This window comes from Mustela erminea, chromosome 14 (assembly GCF_009829155.1).
Source record: "Mustela erminea isolate mMusErm1 chromosome 14, mMusErm1.Pri, whole genome shotgun sequence".
Lineage (NCBI taxonomy): Eukaryota > Metazoa > Chordata > Mammalia > Carnivora > Mustelidae > Mustela > Mustela erminea.
In genome coordinates this window covers 66,908,166-66,920,496 of record NC_045627.1, presented here as the reverse complement: position 1 = coordinate 66,920,496, position 12,331 = coordinate 66,908,166, and the positions used below count along the sequence as shown (strand labels likewise).

Genomic DNA, 12,331 nt, shown 5'->3' with positions numbered 1-12,331 from the left:
AAGCAGGAGGAGCATGGGAAACCAAAATCAAAGGACCTACACCAGCCATCTACCCCTCTTTAAAGGAAATTCGCTTGAAGTCCGCCCAACAATTCAAATTTACACTCATTGATCAGAATGTAGTCACATGGCTACCCCATGCTGCAAGGGAAGCTGAGATATGTAGTCTTTTCATTGGACACACTGTCATCTCAAATAAAAACAAGGTCCTTGGCCATTATGATGAGCTCCATTCCCTCTGGAAAACATTATGAGGAACGCCCATAGCACAAAGACTCTTTAAAACTGGTGCGGGGTCTTTCCTGGTGTCCCTACATATCCTTCTGTTCCCCCCAGCTAAACTATATGCTCAATATGAGCCGTTGTGTTATCCCTGAACTTAGCTGTGACAGGTTGGTATGCAAGGATACTATGTAATATATTTAAATGTCATAAAAAATATATCAAAAGTCTCTTTAAAGAGAATGAGAAAACAAGTCACAGACTGGGAAAAAATGACTGCAAAGTACATATTTAATTGAGAATCCAAAATATATAGAGAAGTCTCAAAACACAAAAATAAAAACCAACCCATAAGAAGTAATGAGCCAATAAGAAAGAAGGGACCCCTGCTTTTTTGTAATAAGTTGGAAGAACCTTGATAGCATTATGCTAAGTGAAATAAGTCAGACAGGAAAACAAACCCACAGTACCGTATAATATTACTTATATGTAAACAGTCAAACTCAAAGAAACAGAGAGTAGAGTGGTGACTACCAGGGGATGGGAGGTGGGGGAAATCAGGAGCTATTGGTCAAAGAATACAAGCTTCCATTTGTAAGATTAACAAGTTTGGGGATCTAATGCACAGCATGGTGCTTATAGCTAATAATACTGTGTTATATACCTGAATGAGGCTAAAAGAGTAAATAGTAAACATCCTCATCACAAAAAAGAAAAGGTAACTATGTGATGGGTTGGTGGTGGTAGCAAGTGCACTAAAATGATTACCAAAATCATGGCACTAAAATGATTATCAGGGTGGTAATCATTTCACAATATATAAACATATCATACCAACACACCATATACCTTACACTTACACAATGTTATGTGTCAATTATATTTCAGTAAAACTGGAGGCAATTTTCAGTAGGCTCTTCACCAGAGTAGATACATAGATGGCAAATAGGCACATGGAAAAAATGTTCAAAATCATTCATCTTTAGGGAAATGCCATTTCAAGCCCTAGTGAGATACAACTACACATCTATTATAATGGCCAAAATTAAAATGAATGACCATACTAAGTGGTGGTGAGGATGTGGGGAAATTAGAACTCTTGTGCTCTGCTGGTGAAAATATAGATGGTACAACTATTTTTCTTTGTCAGTTTCTTTTATGCTAAACACACACCTATCATATAATCTGGCCATTCCATTTCTAGGTATTTACCCAAAAGAAAAGGAAATCCATGTCCATACATGGACTTTATGCAAAAGTTCTCAACAGCTTATTTGTAATAGCATAAAACTGAAAACAACCTAAATGTCCATCCACAGGTGAAGAGATAAACAAATTGTAGATACATACATGAAATACCACTAAGAAATAATTTAAAAATGAATTATCAATATACACCACAATACGAACAAATCTTAAGTGAGTGGAAGAAGCCGGGGGAAAAGAGGGTACATGCTCTATGATTCCATTTATACAGAACTCTTTAAAAAGATAATTTAAGGGGCGCCCAAGTGGCTCAGTCGTTAAGCATCTGCCTTCAGTTCAGGTCATGATCCCAGGGTCCTGGGATCGAGCCCCACATTGGGCTCCCTGCTTGGCTGGAAGCCTGCTTCTCCCTCTCCCACTCCCCCCTACTTGTGTTCCCTCTCTCGCTGTGTCTCTCTCTGTCAAATAAATAAATAAAATCCTCAAAAAAAAAAAAAGACTACTTATTCTACAGTGACAGAGAGCAGATCAGTGGTTACTTCAGTAGTGGGAGGGGACAGGGAGGAGAAAGCTGGTTACAAAAAACACAAGGAAAGTTTTGAGGATGATGGAAACGTTATGATGCTCTGATGGTATCAGAGTACACACGTCCATCAATACTCATCAAATGATACATTAGAAATATGGGCAGTATTTTGTATGTCAATTATACTTCAAAAAAGCTACTTTTTAAAAATCCATTAAATATGGATGTGAGAGGAGGGGATGAGGAAAGAAAATTACACGGTTTTTGGTAAAAACTGCATTGAATCAGTTCCTCAAAAAATGAAGAACAGAATTACCATATGATCCAACAATCCGACTTCTAGGAACACACTCGAAAGAATCGAGAGCCACGTCTCGAAACAGATATTTGTGCACCTGTGTTCATAGCTGTGTTATGTACAACAGCCAAAAGATAGAAACTATGTTAAGTGTCCATTGACAGATGAATGGATAGACAAAATGTGACCTATAAAGAGACTGATATACACGTAATGGAATATTATTCAGCCTTAAATAAGGAAATTCTGTTTCACACTACAGCATGGATGAACCCTGAGGACAACAATGTTCAGTGAAATAAGCCAGTCATGAAAGGACAAACACCGTATAATTCCACTTATACGAGGTACCTAGAGTAGTCAAATGCATAGAGACATGAAATAAAATGGTGGTTGCCAGGAGCTGGAGGCAGGGAAATGGGAAGTTAGTATTTAATAGGTACAGAGTTTCAGTTTGGGAAAATGAAAAAAGTTCTGAAGATGGACGGTGGTGATGGTTACAAAACAGTGTGATGTACTCAATGCCAGTATACTGGCATTTACGCCCCCAAAGTGGTTAACAAAACAAAAACAAGGTTGAATGCTTTGAAGGGGTGCACTAAAAGCTAGTCTCCCCCAAATGCTGTCACATTATACGCAGAAAAGACAAGTGCAAAATACTATCCAAAAAAAATTAAGAAAGCAATCCCATTTACAGTGGCATCAGAAAGAACAAAATACTGCAGAGTAAGTTTAACCAGGTAGGTGAAAGATCAGTACACTGAAAACTATAAGACACTGGTGAAAGAAGTTAAAGAAGAAACAAACAAATGGAAAGACAGCCCATGTTCATGGACTGGAAGAATTAATATTGCCACAATGTGCATACTTCCCAAAGCAATCTACAGATTCAAGGAAATTCCTATCAAAATTCCAATGTTATTTTTCACAGAAAGAGAAACACAATCCTAAATTTCATATGGAACCATAAAAGACCCTGAAAAATCAAAGCAATCTTGAGCAAGAAGAACCAATTATAATAAAGCTCTAATAATCAAAATACTCTAGTACTAGTATTAAAACAGGCATATAGACCAATGGAATAGAAAATAGAGCACACAAATGAATCCAAGCATTTATGTTCAAGCAATCTTTGTCAAGGTATGGAGAAAACTGGATGTCTACATGTAGAATTAGGAAGTTGGATCACTGTACCACACGGGATACAAAAAAATCAACTCAAAATGGATTAAAGTCCTAAACATAAAACCTGACACTGTAAAAGTTTGGAAGAAGACATAGGGGGAAAGTTTGACATTAGTCTTCACAATGACTTTTTAAATATGATTCCAAAAGCACAGGTAACAAAAAAAAAAAAAAATAGACAAGTGGGACTACATCAAACTAAAAAGCTTCTGCCCAGGAAAGGAAGTGATCAACAGAGTGAAGAGCCAACCTACAGATGGGAGAAAATAGTTGCAAACCATACATCTGATAAGGGGTTAACATCCAAAATATACAAGAAACTCAAACAACTCAACAGCAACAAAACAAAACAAACAAAAAATCCCAAACAACTATATATTTTTTTAAATGAGCAAAGGACCTGGAGAGTCATTTTAGCAAAGAAGACATGCAAATGGCCAATAAAAATTTGAAAAGGTATTCAATCTCACTAATCATCAGGGAAATGCAAGTCAAAACCGAAAGGAGATATGACCTCACACCTGTCAGATGGCTATTATCAAAAAGACAAGAGATAACAAGTGACAGCAACAACATGGGGAAAAGGGAACCACTGAACAATGCTGGTGGGAATGTACATCCATTATTTTAAAAAATATGGTAGTTCCTCAAAAAATTAAAAATAGAACTACCACATGATCCATCAGTCCCACTTCTAAGAATATATCCAAGGGAAATAAAATCACTATCTTGAAGAGATACCTCCACTCCCGTATTCACTGTAGCACTATTCACGATAGCAAAGATATGGAAAGAACCTGAGTGTCCATCTACAGATGAATGGATAAAGAAAATGTGGTTTATATACAAAAGAAACTATTATTCAGCCTTTAAAAAAAAAGGAAATTCTGCCATTTGGAAAAGCATGGATGAACCTAGGGGACATTATGCTAAGTAAAATAAGCCAGACAGAGAAAGACAAGTCCTGCATGATCTTACTTACATATAAAATCTAAAAAAGTCAGGCACCTGGATGGCTCAGTTGGTTACATGACTGCCTTCAGCTCAGGTCATGATCCTGGAGTCCTGGAATTGAGTTCCACATCGGGCTCCCGGCTCCATGGGGAGTCTGCTTCTCTCTCTGACCTTCTCCCCTCTCATGCTCTCTCTCATTCTCTCTCTCAAATAAATAAAGAAAATCTTTTAAGAAATAATCTAAAAAAGTAAAATTCGTAAAAGCAGAGAGCAGAATGGTAGTTTTCAGGAGCTGAAGGGTGGGGGAAATGGAGAGAGATGCTGGCCAAGGGTATGTTACTCACAATAATTTAAGCAATAAACTGTTTTGAAAGCATCTGTTACTGGTGATGATAGTAGAATTTAAAATGGTGACCAAGGGGTACCCGAATGGTGCAGTCAGTTAAGTATCTGACTCTTGATCTCAGCTCAGATCTTGATCTCAGGGTCGTGAGTTTGAGCCCTGCATCGAGCTCCACATTAGGCTCTGTGCTGGGCATGGAGCCTACTTACAAACAAAAAGTAAAATGGTGACCAAAATGATGAGAAGGGTGTAGTGTGACATCTCAGAGAGGGTGTCCAAAAGCCACATGCATGTTCCAGGAGGCTTTAAGGTCCTCCAGATGAGTCCTTACAGGGTTATCTGATCCCTATAGAGAGGAACCAGACTTACCCAGCCTCCAGAGGCGTGACAGCCCCTGATTCCCGGGGGCTCCCAGTAAGGGACGTGAGTTCAGGATTGGCTTGAATTTCACCCATTGTCGTTATGTACTTTTGGACACCTAGCCCCGTCCTGGGCACTGAGGGGAAAAATTAAGAAGGAAAAGGAATTTAACCTTTATTAAGCACCAGGCACAACCACTGGTCATTATATACCAAGAATCTCATTCATTCCTCAATACAGTTCGACGAAGCAGGGAGTTGACTCTGTTGACCACTCTCTCTTTGGGGACAGGGCAGGGATATGGAAGTTCATTTTTAAAAAAGTTAAAGTATAAAACCACTATTTATTTGATTATTTAAAATAAAACCATGCCAATTAGGGTAGAATACAAACAAAGGCATCCCATTCTCCCACACCACTCCATCCCCAGACTAGTCTCCAAAGGTAGCCACTGGTAACAGTTGGGTGGGCATCCATTCAGCCTTGGTCTGTGTTTGTACAAAGAAAATACGGATGGGCAATGCACAGATGCCCAGATAGTTAGCAAGACATCAAACCACAGAACAGAGAGTTGTTCCTCTCGACATCTGCATTTCTCACTCCTTCACCTCCTTCTGGTCATTTTCAAATGCCATCAGGCTTTCTCTGGCCAATTTATTTCAAGTGTAAACATCGCCAGACTCCCCACCCGTAATCCCATCCGTGCCACACCCCATGATTTATTTCTCTCCAGAGCATTTATCACCATCTGACATCCCATATGTCATTTTTTTCTCTTTCTTTTTTTTACTTTGTGTGTGTGTGTGTGTGTGTGTGTGTGTGACTGTCTGTCTCTCATACTCAGAAGAATGTAACTCCTAATTCCAGAACAGTCGCTGGCACATAGTAGGTACTAAATAAATATTAGTTGGAAGGAAGAAAAGAAGGATGGAAGGGAAGAGAAAGGAAAAATAAAAGACTCTAGACACAAATAGGACCATATTATACACACTAGACATACTGTGCAATTCGGCTTGGGCTCTAAACGATGTGGTGGACATTTTTAAAAGACAGTACCACTGAATATTAAAAGTTGCAAAGTCAGGGCACCTGGGTGGCTCAGTGGGTTAAAGCCTCTGCCTTCGCCTCAGGTCATGATCCCAGGGTCCTGGGATCGAGCCCTGAATGGGGCTCTCTGCTTCAGTGGGGAGCCTGCTCCCCACCCCCTCTCTGCCTGCTTGGGATCTCTGTCTGTCAAATAAATGAAATCTTTAAAAAAAAAAAAAAGTTGCAAAGTCATCCTGTGTACAGAGGTGCCATCACGGACTTACCACAAGCCCTCCTTCCTGAAAGCCTGTATGCACCATAAGTGGGGAGAGGGCCACCATGAGGTGCCTCCCCAGTGCACTTCATAATAAGCTTTGCCCGATTTTCAGTCTATGAAATCAACTGATTGAAATCAACTGATCTGGTCATGAATCAAAGCATGCAAAGTTATCCTCGAGAGATGAAACAGCCCCAGTAAAAGAGGCCTGACCGGAGGTATTAATAAACCTAAAGCAAAGAGGTGTTCACTGGATGCCAAGGAATCAGGGAAAAGGGGGTGTCCCTGAAGCAAACTGTAGTGGGGTCCACAGGAACAGCCAGGGCTGGCCTGGTGCTGGGTCCACTCGGCAGGCATCTCCTTGTGGGTGAAGTGGTCTGGGTGGAGTTCAGGGCCCAAGGGCATTAAATCCTCAGATCGTGGCCTCAGCTCCCCAGCCAGATGCCAGGTTCACCCGGCACTCAAGGAGCGTCCTGCAGCGGGAGAAAATGGCAAGCAGTTGACACGCTGTCTGGTCCATCTGACAGTAAATTTCTCACTGCCAAGTGGTAAGCTGACTTCTGATTTGATTCATGAGATTAGATGAGCCAGGAGCCCCCCACCAGTCCTAGCAGCTAAGACAAGACAACTTGGAGATGGAATCTGGGGCCAGCTGGACGCTAGGTGGGGGAGGACTCCCACAAGGTTGAACCTTGTCCCGTCGCTCACTATCGTCAAACTCCTAATTATGAACAAGAAGTGGCCGCTGTTTACTGACATTTTACTACGGACCAGGTCCTGAGCCACCCCAATTAATCCACACAGTGACCTTGTAAAGTGGGCACTAGAATGCCTGCTTACCAATGAAGAAACCAAAGGTTTGGAAGATCAAAACACTTGACCAAGGTCAAGACCCAAGAACCAAGATTTGAGCCCAGATCTGACCGACTCCCAGGGAAGTGTTTCACAATGGGTGGTCCATAGAACTCTCACATCAGTATCACCTGAGACTCTTGTTTAAAAAAGCAGATCCCAGAAGCCCACGCCTAGACTGACTTCGCCAGATTATCTGGGGTTAGGCTCCAGCAACCTGCATTTTTACAATCTGCAGGAAATCTGATGGGTCATTAAGGTCTGAGAACCACTTCTTATGCCATATCACGATCTCTAAACTCTAGCCCCATGGCCTCCATCATCCTTTCTGGCCCATTGTCTTTCCTTGGTTTTTTTTCTTACTCCTCGCCCCACTTCTTCAGTTTTGTTCTGTCCACCCTGCAATCCATCATTCACCTTCAAGGTTTAAGCGGCACCCATTGCTGACAACAGGTTGCAGCCATGACTTCCCCCTTGAACTCTGAGCTCACACATGGAGCCACTGACCCAAAAGTCTCTCCCAGAATGCCTCAGCCCTCCTCTGGCATCCCAAAACTCAACCCACCAGCTTCCCCTCCGATCCTCCTCTCCGGCCCGGGGTTTCAATGGAATTACCATCTTCCCAGCCACCTGAAAACTTGGGCACCATCTTGGGTTCTTCCCTCTCCCTTACAACCCCCACCATCTGTTTACCAGTGCTGCCAAGCACCCCGCTCAATGTGTCTCAAATTCCTCTCTTTCGCCAAAACTGTATTTCAGGCTTAGGCATCCTTCCCCGAGATAGCTGTGCTCCCACCATAACTAGTCTCCCTGCCCCCATCTTTTTTTTTTTTAATTTTTATTTATTTGACAGAGAGAGATCACAAGTAGGCAGAGAGGCAGGCAGAGAGAGAGAGGGAAGCAGGCTCCCCGCTGAGCAGAGAGCCCGATGCGGGACTGGATCCCAGGACCCTGAGATCATGACCTGAGGCGAAGGCATCGTTTTAACCCACTGACCCACCCAGGTGCCCCTCCCTGCCCCCATCTTGTCCCTCTTAAATCCATCATCCACAAGGCAGCTAGACTGATCTACCTAAAAAGCAAATCTAAAACCTTCAATGGCTTCCCCCTGCCCAGAGATGCCCAGGAGCAGAGTGTATGTCTTTACGTTATCTCCATTCACTTTAATGCTGAATTTAATGTTTTGCGAGGGTGTGGATGTCTCTCGGCAAGGAGATGATCTTTTGTAAACGAGTGCCTCAACAACCATCTAGAAGCAGACATTTAACATACCTTGATACGCAGCCTTGGATACTAGTACTAGCATTACTGCTAAAAGAGCTGTGAATGGAATGTTCGTAGTAAACAGCACCGTGTCTCCTGCCCTGATTTCCCCAGCACCAGGGCCTTCTAGCTGCGATTTCTCAGGGCTGCGCTTTCTAACATCTTTCCTTTTTCAGACCCAGGGATTCCTACACTGGTCAGTTACAGCTTCCTACGTCCCAGCTGTGTGATCTCTGTGAAAAGAATCAGTGAATAAATGAGAAGATCTTTCTACAAGGATGTTAAATGGGGAACTCCCGCTAGAAAGAATATCTAAACATGCACTTGCTGTTTTTCCAGTAGGGGCCCAGGATAGAGCAAATGAAGCGGGGCCACAGGGAGCCCCAAGGCGGGCCAGGGTAAGCTATGTGGCTCAAAGGCAGCAGTCACCATGCTGGCCTGCTTCCTGCCCCACCCCCCCACTCTATGTTTTGGGCATGGGGAGACATTTTGAGTATATGAGTTCACATCCTCCTTGCAAAGACCCCCACTGCTCCCTGTAGAACCGCAGTTTTTGAGGCCTGTACCCTTCATGAGTAGCCCAGCTAAGAAAGCGTCCGTCAAGGGGCGCCTGGGTGGCTCAGTGGGTTAAAGCCTCTGCCTTCGGTTCAGGTCATGATCCCAGGGTCCTGGGATCAAGCCCCACATTGGGCTCTCTGCTCAGCGGGTAGCCTGCTTCTCCCTCTCTCTCTGCCTGCCTCTCTGCCTACTTGTGATCTCTGTCTGCCAAATAAATAAATAAAGTCTTTAAAAAGAAAGAAAGAAAGCATCAGTCAAGACCGAAACCTCATGATCTTGCAGAAGACTCATGAAGGGGCCACACACCCCTTTGCAAGGTAGGGAAACCTGGGCCCGGAGAGGGATAATAAGCTGCCGTGTGAGCAGGTTCATATAGCCCATCACCCCCGGCCTTGGTTCATCCAAGGCACACCCTGGGGGAGGCACAAAAAAGGCTGAGTCTATAGGACAAGTAGGGAAGACCAAGGTCAAAGAAGGAATCCAAGAGCCTGAAGTCACAGCAAAGCAGCAGTCAGGACTAGAACCAGTTTTCCTGGACCCTCAGCCACCACCCCTTCCCTTGCACGCCCTCTACCTTCCTTGCCTTTCCTCGGCTCTCATATCCCGGGCCCCCAGCTCACTGCCCCAGGCCTCTGTTTAGTCACTAGGCCAGAAGCCTTGGATGATTCCCAGCTGAAAGGCCACTTCCAGCCAGATTCATCAACGCCCCCCTCTACCCTTCACCCCCACCTCCCCCGCAAAGCTCCTAGGCCAGAGGCACCCTGGCACAGCACAGAGATCTGAGAGCCACAGAATCAGGAGCCGTCTAGACCTCCATCTGCTCCTAACTTGCCCTGGGACTCTGGGCAGGTCCTTTCTCCTCTCTGAGCCTCAGTTTCCCTCCTGGAAAAGGTCAGTGCTGAACAACATGATCCCAGGCCCCCCCTCCGTCTCTGAGGTACTGGGGGTAACTGGTGTCCTAGGGACAGGCTTTATGTTACAGACACCGCGGTGACCTTTGAAGGGGCCCTGCAGGCCGCATCATGAAGAGGGGGCCCAGGGGGGCCTCCCCAAAACCTCCACTGCCTCCCACTGAAAAACAATGAATTTCATTCCAAATAAGGGAACTTACAGCAAAGACCCCGCCATGGCCCAGTTCCGGCTGGTTTATGTTAGCTGGACAAGACTAAACAGACCTTCACATTCTCAGTATTAAGCACTAAAAATGAAAAAAAAAAAAACGACTGTTTGTCTCTGGAGCACGGGGCGAGGGAGAGGTCAGTGCTCCCCTGAGGCCCCCCGACCAGACCTGGGGGGTAGTGCTGGACTCCAGGAGGTGGGGGTGTTTGGGAAAGGCCGCTGGGGGTCAGTACAGAGTAATAGTGCCAAGGGGCCTGGGACCTGGGGGTACAAGTGGTGCTTTGAGTCTGCAGAGGTGAGACCGTGAAAGAGAACCAGACAATGCCAAGGTGGAGACAGGGAGAAAGAGAAACGCAGGGAAGGAGTGACAAGGCCAGAAGACCCTAGAAGAGTACCTACTCCCAGCCCATCTGCCATGACCAGGGGGCTGGGAGGGATGCTAGAGGGGAGGGAAGGGCCTCCACCACTTCCTAGACAATAAAGCACCTTGTTCCCAGGTGCCCCACCTGCCTCCTGCGGTGTGGGCACCACAAACCCCAGATAAGAATTTAATTATTTACAAAACAGAAGCCTGAAGCAGGACTGCTTTCCTGTTTTCCCACATACCCCCACCCCCATACCTGCCTCCTAGCCTCCCCCGCTCCAAAGGCCTGCCCTCCATCCCTCTACTACCTGGGCCATCTCCTTGCACATAGGGGTTTGCCACAGTCGTCTGACCACAGCGAGAGGCCAGCTTCACAGCTCCCATCCTAGAGGTGAATACACCAGCACTTGGGGCATGCCGTGACCCGCCCAGAGTCACTCATCTATGGATGGCAGAGTGAGGATCAGTGTTACCCACAGCTTGTGAACTCCTCTTCAGCAACACCCTCAGGCCACAACGTCATTGGTCAGCTTTGCCTTATTTCCAAACACAGGCATCCCCATCTTCTCTATCTGCTCTCTGTGCACCGCCAAGTGAAGGCCTATCTATTATCTACCCAAACTTTCCTGTCATTCTTTTTTTGGGGGTGTATAATGATTTATTAAATATCTTTAATGAGACCATTATCTGACAAGTAGAAAACAGTAGAGTTTTGAGTTTAAAAAAAAAAATCCCTCAAACTGGTGTTTATTTTGGAGCATTTCTGTTGTTTGCAACGTAAAATAAAAGACATGTAAGATTCCAGGTGGAAGTTTATCTTTTAAATCCAAAGTGTGTGCTCTGCCCCTTACAGTAGAATCACGTCAGTTCCTCTGGATTCTCAGAGCAGCAATAAGATAAGTCTCAGAATCATCATGAGGCTTAAACCTGCAACCAGCCCAGCTGGCACAATCTTCTTAGATCTCTTATACCTCACACCCATTATGGTGGCCAGGAAGAAAGCTGTAAACAGTGACAGCTTGACATCTCACTTGTCATTGGAGACACGGTAGGCTCCCTAGCCAGCCAAAAATCCAACAAAAAGACCAGCGATCAAAGATGGAATACCACATCTCCGCTTATATCCCAAGATGCTACCAAACGTCACAAGGGCCGCATAACCAAAACCGATCAGGTCCATTGGCAGGCAAGGTTGTGATTCTACTGCTGGTGTCCAGAACTGATCCCCTCTGCCAGCGCCTCCCGATTCTGCCTCCCATCATTCTTCAAAGCCAATCTCTCCTCCAGGAAGCCTTCCCTGACTCTACTCAGCCTATCTGACCACCCTCCTCTCCTCTGACCTTTGTCAACACCAAGGATCAGCAACACGAGTGCTGTAAGGATGGAGCCACATTCATCCCCAGAGGCTGGCATGAGGCCCAGCACCCCGAGAACATCTGTGCCATCAGGGAATGAATGAGTGAACCAAGAATCCCACATCACTATTCCCTTCTCTGGCCTGGGCCCCAGAGCCTGGTATACAGCAAATGTCCTTTCAACCAGGGAAAGAAAGAGAGCTTTTGCAGCACTGAGGGGATGTGAAAAGAAAAGTATGACTTGCATTCATTTCAAAATATTTGTTGAGCACCTACTGTGTAAGCCAGGCCCTGGGGCAGCAATGCAGTGGGGAGCACACAGGCCACACGGGACACTGACAGCTGAACAGGCCATGGAAGCTGGTCAGATCCATGCCGCGAGTGGGGCACAGGGCTGGCAGTGAGCCATCTAACCCACGTGGG

The 12,331-nt window shown here is 45.0% G+C and overlaps 1 protein-coding gene and 1 pseudogene across 1 annotated transcript in view; both read right to left on the bottom strand.

Annotated features, from left to right (window-relative positions):
* Positions 1–12,331, bottom strand: part of NEURL1 (neuralized E3 ubiquitin protein ligase 1) — a 79,164-nt gene that overhangs the window by 47,071 nt on the left and 19,762 nt on the right. The gene's annotated exons all lie outside the window — the stretch shown is intronic.
* LOC116573508 lies at positions 11,423–11,847 on the bottom strand (annotated as a pseudogene).